Genomic DNA, 11033 nt, shown 5'->3' on the forward strand with positions numbered 1-11033 from the left:
AACAAACCTGACTTAAGGCGACTCGGCTCCTGACTACACCTGGATGTGAACAAACCTGACTTAAGGCGACTCGGCTCCTGACTACACCTGGATGTGAACAAACCTGACTTAAGGAGACTCGGCTCCTGACTATGTGACCTACTTAGGTCTAGTCATGTTTTATTTTTAGTTTGACAGTGTTATAATACCATATATGGATTGATGGTGCAACAACCGGGTTTTTTCCACTGTCTTATTAAGAGTGTCTAAGACTAAGAAATTTTCCATCAAGATCTGATTGATTGATTCAGATCAGATGACCACCCCAACCAATGGCTACATGAGTTGAGGATAACCTCCCCTGTTGCCTAAGTCTTTAACTGGATTGCACACAGGCAGCACGAGGCAGTCCATCTTGACCCGGCCGTCCATATTGTCCGGCCATTCATTCTGACCATTTGAACGTGAGAGAACTTAAGTCCTGAGTGTGCTATGCATTCTTAAGTTGTTTTAGTATTCTAGTATTATATTACTTGTCGCCAAGTGATTCTTGATGCTATAGCAGTGTTATGTGACCTGTGGCTATTTTTATACAGTGTTAGAATCTGTGATAGTATTTTTTTACGCTTTGTGAGTTGGGTTTTGTTATTTTCTAAATTAAATATTTTATCTCGTTTAACCTAGTGTTCTGCCACAACTGTGTTCGCTTATTAAAGGTTGTATGCAGATTGAATGAGTTGTTAACTTCAATAGTATCACTAGTTTTCCCTAGACATCGAAATCGAGCCCTAGTGTGTTGTTGAGTTAGTGTTCATTCATTTAGGCTTTAAGTCATTTGCATATAACCCCAAAAAAGAATCCGGGGGCGTTCACCATCTATCTGGCTGGTAGATAGGTGTCCGTTACAAAGTGGGGGCTCGTCCGGGATTTAATCTGTCGTTCCAGTTGTTGGTTATATCAGTTAAACACTAAGTTTAGTTTGATTTAGTTGTTTTTCTATCCAGTGAAGCCGTGTTATTGAAACGCGCGCAAGGCTAGAATTATCTAGGTCAAAAGTCAGACGTGCCACGTCCTAGATTGAAGAGGTCAAGTACACGGCCCAACGCTCCGTGTTAATTTAGAGAATCTAGGCTTGTTGTGATTTTGAAGTTAGTGAAATGGAATCTTTTTTGGCTAATCCCAATGTTGAGGAGGTAGAAAAGTTGAGTAGGAAAGTTTTGATTAGTGTTGTTAAGGAATTGAAATTGGATTATTCTGTTACGCAGAAATCAGAGGTGTTGAGAGATAAAATTGTTGTTCATTTTATTAATGAAGGGGTATTTGATGAAAGTTTGTTGGCTGGTGTGTTACTCCGTGAGGAGAAACCTCTAGAGAAGGTAGAATTAGAAGCTAGAATTGCTTTAGAGAAGGAGAAAGTTGCTTTAGAGAAGGCTTTAAAAGAACAGGAATTAGATGCTAAAATTGCTTTAGATAAGAGGAGGTTGGAATTAGAATTTGGTAAAGTTAGTGATGTCACTTCTCTGGTAGATCCAAAAAAGTTGTCGGTGGGGCAAGTGATTGCCAAATTTGGGAAATTAGTTCCTAAATTTGATGAAACAGATTTGGTCGTTTTCTTTAACTCATTTGAGAGTTTAGCGAAGACATGTGAATGGCCCGAAACTTCCATTACTGCTTTATTGAGCTCGGTCCTTACAGGGAAAGCTGCAAAAACATACCAGGCACTCTCTCACGACGTTCAAAATAACTATAGTTTGGTCAAGACTGCCATTTTAAAGGCCTACGAACTGACGCCCGAGGCCTATCGGATGAAATTCCGAGCACTCCGCAAGTTACCCACTCAATCATATGTGGAATTTCTCTTTGAAAAAGAGAAAATTTTCTCAAGGTGGCTACACTCTGAAGAAGTTTCTGAGTTTGAGAAACTCAGGTCACTTATCCTAAGGGAAGAATTCCTAAAGTCCCTGCCTGAAGACATACGACTACACATACTGGATAACAAGATAATTGACATCCAGAAGGCTGCTGAGTCGGCTGACACATATATGTTGGTGCATAAGAAACCACCAGTGTCAGGAAACCGCCTCAACCCCGTGCTTCCCCTTTTTGGTAGCAATCCTCCTGTTGGCCAACACTTGAAGGCATTACAGTCCAGAGAGAAACCAAGATCAACTCTCAATCGTCGAGCAGTATGCCAGTTCTGCAAAAGACCTGGTCACCATGTCAAGGACTGCTACAAGCGTCTTCAATTTAACAGAGAGGCGGTGCGTACTTCTGCGCACTATGCTCTATCCCCTCAAGCAACCGGTTCAAATATGAACTCTAGAATTCTAAGGGACGCTAACCCTAAGTGTCCGCAAGAAGGCAGTCAAGTCTCCACACATTATGTGCAGTCACATTTTGATTGTTCACGCCACCATCCAGTTTCTTCCGAGTCTACCGATCTCGAGGGATCGAGAAAGGTTGACTTTTCATCTTTCATTACAGAAGCTACCATTAGCAAACCAGGTGATCCGTTGTCCCAGCGGAATATCACCGTCCTAAGAGACACAGGAGCGTCACAGTCACTTCTTTTGAAAAGTTCAATGGACATTACACCGGGGACGAACACCGGAAATGTTTCCATTATCCAGGGAGTGGGGACAAAACCTACTGTCGTCCCTCTACACAAGTTTTCCCTGAAACATCATCTCGTCGAAGGCGAAGTCATATTAGGTGTGATAGATAGTATTCCTGTCCCAGGAGTACACCTACTTCTAGGGAATGACCTTGCGGGAAGCAAAGTATACCCCTGTACGGTTCAAAACCCTTTGTCAACAGTTCCAGATAATGATAATGAACTGTATCCTGCATGTGTGGTGACAAGAAGCCAGACCAAACAATTGGCTGACACAACGTCTGAACCACACCTACCATCATCGTCAAGAAATTCAACTCCCAAACTGGAGTCTATGCTTCCAGAAAACACAAGCCTGGGCTTACCCCTGAGGATATCTCAGGAGGACATCATTAAAGCTCAACAAGTCGACGCGGAACTCAAAGCAATGGTCGAAAAATCTCTATCATCTGACGATGGGGAATATTTCTCCGAGAACGGCCTCTTCTTTCGTCGCTCTGTACCAGTGGATGCCTCACCTGCCGAACCATGGTTGGGTAAAAACCAGCTGTGGGTACCTCCACCTTATCGGCATGAAATACTGAAACTGGCACATGACCATCCAATGTCAGCGCACCCAGGAGTCACTAAAACAGTGGCGAAGATCAAAGAACTGTTCTTTTGGCCCAAAATGAGAAATGATGTGTCGCGTTACTGCAAAAGTTGCACGAACTGTCAGTTGGCCGGAAAGCCAAACCAGAAAATTCCTAAGGCCCCTTTGAGTCCGATTCCTGTATTAGAAGAACCCTTTTCTAAAATTGTCATGGACTGTGTAGGTCCCTTGCCTAAAACCAAGGCGGGCAACGAGTACCTACTTACCTTTATGTGTTCAAGTACCCGTTTTCCCGAGGCGTTCCCCTTACGGAACATTAAGGCAAAGACTGTAGTCAGAGCCATGACCCGGTTCTTCACTACCTTTAGATTACCTAGAATCGTTCAAACAGATCAAGGCAGCAACTTCACCAGTCGCCATTTTCAGGAAGCGCTAGCCAAGCTAGGCGTTACCCACATCACCAGCTCAGCCTACCACCCTCAGTCTCAAGGCGTACTTGAGAGGTTCCACCAGACCCTAAAATCCATGCTAAGAACATTCGCTAAAAGTAACACCCAATGGGATGAGACTGTTCCTTGGATTATTTTCGCCGCGAGAGACTGTGTCCAGGAAGCTTTAGGTTACTCTCCTTTTCAACTTGTGTTTGGACATTCTGTCCGTGGTCCCCTGAAGCTGATCCACGAACGTTGGACAGGTACCAGTGATCATCCAGTGGAAAACTTTGACGATTTTCACGTTCGACTGAAAGCCGTGTGCGAAATGGCTCACAAGAACTTAAGAAAGGCCCAAGTGAGAATGAAAGGACTGTATGATAAGAGTTCTCGTAAACGAACATTCAATCCAGGCGAGAAAGTTCTTGTGCTAGTGCCTAATCTGAACAATGCGTTATCCTTAAGATATTGTGGACCCTTTACTGTGCATTCAAAATTAAGTGATTTGAACTATGTTGTCAATACGCCTGACAGAAGAAAGAAACAGACAGTGTATCATGTTAACTCACTGAAAAAGTATTATGATAATTGTAACAGTTTTCATTCCACAGCTAAAATTACTTTACCTGTATGTTCAAATGTTTCTGATGATGTGATACATGATAAATTGAAACCCCCAAAATTGGTAAATTCTTCCTTTTTAGATCATCTAAATGACCACCTTATGCATTTGTCCACAGAGGAAAGCCATAAATTGTCTCAGTTATTTGAGACATTTCCCTCTATTTTTTGGGGATGTCCCCAAAGAAGCGAAGGTTCCACCTCATGATGTAGACGTAGGTGATGCAAAACCCATCAAACAACACCCCTATAGAGTTAACCCGGAAAAAGCTGTTTTGATAAAAGATGAAATTGATTATATGCTCAGGAATGATATCATTGAACCCAGTTTCAGCAACTGGAGTTCCCCATGTCTTCTAGTCCCGAAAGACGGTGGATCTTTCAGGTTTGTGACCGACTTTAGGAAGGTAAATGCGCTCACCAAAGCTGATTCCTATCCATTACCTCGGATAGAAGACGTTATTGATAAAGTTGGTCAAGCTAAGATAATTTCCAAAATTGATTTACTTTCAGGATACTGGCAAATCCCATTATCTGACCGTGCAAAAGAAATATCTGCTTTTGTAACCCCTAATGGTTTTTATAGATACAAACGTATGCCCTTTGGTATGCGAAATGCTGGTCAAACTTTCCAGCGGGTCATTAACTCTGTCATTGCTGACATAGACCAATGTGAGGCATACATAGATGATATAGTTGTATTTTCTAATACTTTTGAAGAACATATTGTTCAGTTGACTAACCTTTTTAGAAAATTGTCTGAAGTTAATTTTATTGTAAACCTGCATAAAAGTGATTTCTGTAAAGGTTCAATTACCTATTTGGGTTATCAAGTGGGAACGAACCAAGTTCGGCCCATTGAAGCTAAAGTAGATGCTATTGTAAAGTTGCCTCCTCCCAAAAATTGTAAAGAAATCAAAAAGTTCCTTGGGATGGCTGGTTACTATAGGCGGTTCTGTCAAAACTTTTCAGCTGTTGCTGAACCTCTTACAGCATTATTGAAAAAGGGTGTTGAGTTTGAATGGTCAAATAAATGTCATGAAGCTTTTTTAACCATTAAGTCATTTTTATCTAATGCTCCTGTTATGGCTGCACCAGATTTCAGCAAGCCCTTTAAACTTGCCATTGATGCTAGCAACTTAGCCATTGGCTCAGTCTTATTTCAAGAAGACAACATGGGGATTGACCATCCCATTGCTTTTTTTTCCAGGAAGTTAAATGAGAACCAAAAGAATTACTCTACTATTGAAAAAGAAGCTTTAGCTTTGGTTTTGTCTTTACAACATTTTGAAGTCTATGTCTCTTCTTCAACCAATCCAGTCAGAGTGTTTTCTGACCATGATCCCCTGAAATTTACCTCTAAGTTAGGACAGAAGAATCAAAGAATATTGAGATGGTGTTTATATTTCCAAAATTTTAATCTGGAAATTTCACACATTAAGGGTATTGATAATGTTGTGGCTGATTGTCTGTCAAGGATGTAAAATCTTATTACACACATTGATCATGTGACATATTTTGTGGTTCATTAGGACCATTCACAAGTTTTGTTTGGGTGACACTCACATGAATGTGAGTGGTTTGAGTTTTGAATTTTTTCAAAATGACAATCATGTTGAATATTTTGTTTATTTGTAGGTGAACCTTAATTAAAGGTGGTTTTTGATTATATGTAATCTTTTATGATAATATGTCTCATATGACTCAGTTGATATTGTAGCTAGTCATTGAAATAAAGGTTTTACCCTGGCGGGTTTACCACTTTTAATATCCCCATGGAAATATTGTAATACCCCTATTCTGAGGGATTTTGATGTATAATTATTTTTTGAAGGGTTACTCCCCTTTCACCAATTGTAAAAGTTTGAGTTACTTCCCTTTTATGTTCAGGGATACTTTCATCTGGTATTAAGATTTTGATTGCCTACTTTTGTAAAACATTTTTTTTTTTATTTTCATTGCCAGATTGGTTCCTTATGTATGTTTTTGTGGAACCTATCTGTCACTTCCAAAAAGGGAGGGGATGTGACCTACTTAGGTCTAGTCATGTTTTATTTTTAGTTTGACAGTGTTATAATACCATATATGGATTGATGGTGCAACAACCGGGTTTTTTCCACTGTCTTATTAAGAGTGTCTAAGACTAAGAAATTTTCCATCAAGATCTGATTGATTGATTCAGATCAGATGACCACCCCAACCAATGGCTACATGAGTTGAGGATAACCTCCCCTGTTGCCTAAGTCTTTAACTGGATTGCACACAGGCAGCACGAGGCAGTCCATCTTGACCCGGCCGTCCATCTTGTCCGGCCAGTCATTCTGACCATTTGAACGTGAGAGAACTTAAGTCCTGAGTGTGCTATGCATTCTTAAGTTGTTTTAGTATTCTAGTATTATATTACTTGTCGCCAAGTGATTCTTGATGCTATAGCAGTGTTATGTGACCTGTGGCTATTTTTATACAGTGTTAGAATCTGTGATAGCATTTTTTTACGCTTTGTGAGTTGGGTTTTGTTATTTTCTAAATTAAATATTTTATCTCGTTTAACCTAGTGTTCTGCCACAACTGTGTTCGCTTATTAAAGGTTGTATGCAGATTGAATGAGTTGTTAACTTCAATAGTATCACTAGTTTTCCCTAGACATCGAAATCGAGCCCTAGTGTGTTGTTGAGTTAGTGTTCATTCATTTAGGCTTTAAGTCATTTGCATATAACCCCAAAAAAGAATCCGGGGGCGTTCACCATCTATCTGGCTGGTAGATAGGTGTCCGTTACAACTACACCTGGATGTGAACAAACCTGACTTAAGGCGACTCGGCTCCTGACTACACCTGGATGTGAACAAACCTGACTTAAGGCGACTCGGCTCCTGACTACACCTGGATGTGAACAAACCTGACTTAAGGCGACTCGGCCTAGTTCCTGACTACACCTGGATGTGAACAAACCTGACTTAAGGCGACTCGGCTCCTGACTACACCTGGATGTGAACAAACCTGACTTAAGGCGACTCGGCCTAGTTCCTGACTACACCTGGATGTGAACAAACCTGACTTATGGCGACTCGGCTCCTGACTACACCTGGATGTGAACAAACCTGACTTAAGGCGACTCGGCTACTGACTACACCTGGATGTGAACAAACCTGACTTAAGGCGACTCGGCCTAGTTCCTGACTACACCTGGATGTGAACAAACCTGACTTAAGGCGACTCGGCTACTGACTACACCTGGATGTGAACAAACCTGACTTATGGCGACTCGGCTCCTGACTACACCTGGATGTGAACAAACCTGACTTAAGGCGACTCGGCCTAGTTCCTGACTACACCTGGATGTGAACAAACCTGACTTAAGGCGACTCGGCCTAGTTCCTGACTACACCTGGATGTGAACAAACCTGACTTAAGGCGACTCGGCTCCTGACTACACCTGGATGTGAACAAACCTGACTTAAGGCGACTCGGCCTAGTTCCTGACTACACCTGGATGTGAACAAACCTGACTTATGGCGACTCGGCTCCTGACTACACCTGGATGTGAACAAACCTGACTTAAGGCGACTCGGCTCCTGGCTACACCTGGATGTGAACAAACCTGACTTAAGGCGACTCGGCTCCTGACTACACCTGGATGTGAACAAACCTGACTTAAGGAGACTCGGCTCCTGACTACACCTGGATGTGAACAAACCTGACTTAAGGAGACTCGGCTCCTGACTACACCTGGATGTGAACAAACCTGACTTAAGGCGACTCAGCTCCTGACTACACCTGGATGTGAACAAACCTGTCTTAAGGCGACTCGGCTCCTGACTACACCTGGATGTGAACAAACCTGACTTAAGGCGACTCGGCTCCTGACTACACCTGGATGTGAACAAACCTGACTTAAGGCGACTCGGCTCCTGACTACACCTGGATGTGAACAAACCTGACTTTAGGCGACTCGGCCTAGTTCCTGACTACACCTGGATGTGAACAAACCTGACTTAAGGCGACTCGGCTCCTGACTACACCTGGATGTGAACAAACCTGACTTATGGCGACTCGGCCTAGTTCCTGACTACACCTGGATGTGAACAAACCTGACTTAAGGCGACTCGGCCTAGTTCCTGACTACACCTGGATGTGAACAAACCTGACTTAAGGAGACTCGGCCTAGTTCCTGACTACACCTGGATGTGAACAAACCTGACTTAAGGCGACTCGGCTCCTGACTACACCTGGATGTGAACAAACCTGACTTAAGGCGACTCGGCTCCTGACTACACCTGGATGTGAACAAACCTGACTTAAGGCGACTCGGCTCCTGACTACACCTGGATGTGAACAAACCTGACTTAAGGCGACTCGGCTCCTGACTACACCTGGATGTGAACAAACCTGACTTAAGGCGACTCGGCTCCTGACTACACCTGGATGTGAACAAACCTGAATTAAGGCGACTCGGCTCCTGACTACACCTGGATGTGAACAAACCTGACTTAAGGCGACTCGGCTCCTGACTACACCTGGATGTGAACAAACCTGACTTAAGGCGACTCGGCTCCTGACTACACCTGGATGTGAACAAACCTGACTTAAGGCGACTCGGCCTAGTTCCTGGCTACACCTGGATGTGAACAAACCTGACTTATGGCGACTCGGCTCCTGACTACACCTGGATGTGAACAAACCTGACTTAAGGCGACTCGGCTCCTGACTACACCTGGATGTGAACAAACCTGACTTAAGGCGACTCGGCTCCTGACTACACCTGGATGTGAAGAAACCTGACTTAAGGCGACTCGGCCTAGTTCCTGTCTACACCTGGATGTGAACAAACCTGACTTAAGGCGACTCGGCTACTGACTACACCTGGATGTGAACAAACCTGACTTAAGGCGACTCGGCTCCTGACTACACCTGGATGTGAACAAACCTGACTTAAGGCGACTCGGCTCCTGACTACACCTGGATGTGAACAAACCTGACTTAAGGCGACTCGGCTCCTGACTACACCTGGATGTGAACAAACCTGACTTAAGGCGACTCGGCTCCTGACTACACCTGGATGTGAACAAACCTGACTTAAGGCGACTCGGTCTAGTTCCTGGCTACACCTGGATGTGAACAAACCTGACTTATGGCGACTCGGCTCCTGACTACACCTGGATGTGAACAAACCTGACTTAAGGCGACTCGGCTCCTGACTACACCTGGATGTGAACAAACCTGACTTAAGGCGACTCGGCTCCTGACTACACCTGGATGTGAACAAACCTGACTTAAGGCGACTCGGCTACTGACTACACCTGGATGTGAACAAACCTGACTTAAGGCGACTCAGCTCCTGACTACACCTGGATGTGAACAAACCTGACTTAAGGCTACTCGGCCTAGTTCCTGACTACACCTGGATGTGAACAAACCTGACTTAAGGCGACTCAGCTCCTGACTACACCTGGATGTGAACAAACCTGACTTAAGGCGACTCGGTCTAGTTCCTGACTACACCTGGATGTGAACAAACCTGACTTATCTCATGGAAAATAGACCACAATTGACATATTTTAACTTTGAACTAATATTTTGTGCTCTTAGTAAACACTTCTTTTGAAAGTTGTGTTGATTCTAAATGGAATGAAAAAATAACTGACAAGTTTTGTGTTGATGCAAACTTGAAGCCGAGCATTACTCATGGCATAAGTATCAAATCTATTTGATATTTACAATTGAATGCTAGAATTTTTAAGGTAACCATGCGGATGTTTATAGATTTTAGTTGTAAGTCAAATTTTGCATTCTTATTTTCACAATATAATTTTATTTTTGTATTTTTGGTTATCATGTTATACATTTTTATTTTTTTTCATTTGTGAATACAAGGTTAAAGAATCTTGTGGGTTATAAATTCACTGTCACTTGTATTTGTATAGTTGCTGCAATCTCATTCAATTCATTGAAAACCATCAGTGAAATGATATTTTAGTCAGTGGCGACTGACAGTGGCAACCATTTTCTATTCCACCCCCCATTCAACTCCTGGGCTATGTCAAGTAGAGTGCTACTTCTAGATACTGGGCCATGTCAAGTACAGTGCTACTTCTAGATACCGGGCCATGTCAAGTACAGTGCTACTTCTAGATACCGGGCCATGTCAAGTAGAGTGCTACTTCTAGATACCGGGCCATGTCAAGTACAGTGCTACTTCTAGATACCGGGCCATGTCAAGTAGAGTGCTACTTCTAGTTACCGGTTGAATTAGTTCGTTGCCTGGCCATGTCAAGTACAGTGCTACTTCTAGATACTGGGCCATGTCAAGTACAGTGCTACTTCTAGATACCGGGCCATGTCAAGTACAGTGCTACTTCTAGATACCAGGCCATGTCAAGTACAGTGCTACTTCTAGATACCGGGCCATGTCAAGTACAGTGCTACTTCTAGATACCGGGCCATGTCAAGTAGAGTACTACTTCTAGATACCGGGCCATGTCAAGTACAGAGCTACTTCTAGATACCGGGCCATGTCAAGTACAGTGCTACTTCTAGATACCGGGCCATGTCAAGTACAGTGCTACTTCTAGATACCGGGCCATGTCAAGTAGAGTGCTACTTCTAGATACCGGGCCATGTCAAGTACAGTGCTACTTCTAGATACTGGGCCATGTCAAGTACAGTGCTACTTCTAGATACCGGGCCATGTCAAGTAGAGTGCTACTTCTAGATACCGGGCCATGTCAAGTAGAGTGCTACTTCTAGATACCGGGCCATGTCAAGTACAGTGCTACTTCTAGATACCGGGCCATGTCA

Source organism: Physella acuta, unplaced genomic scaffold (assembly GCF_028476545.2).
Source record: "Physella acuta isolate Inbredline_101_S28 unplaced genomic scaffold, ASM2847654v3 ptg000693l, whole genome shotgun sequence".
Taxonomy (NCBI): Eukaryota; Metazoa; Mollusca; class Gastropoda; family Physidae; genus Physella; species Physella acuta.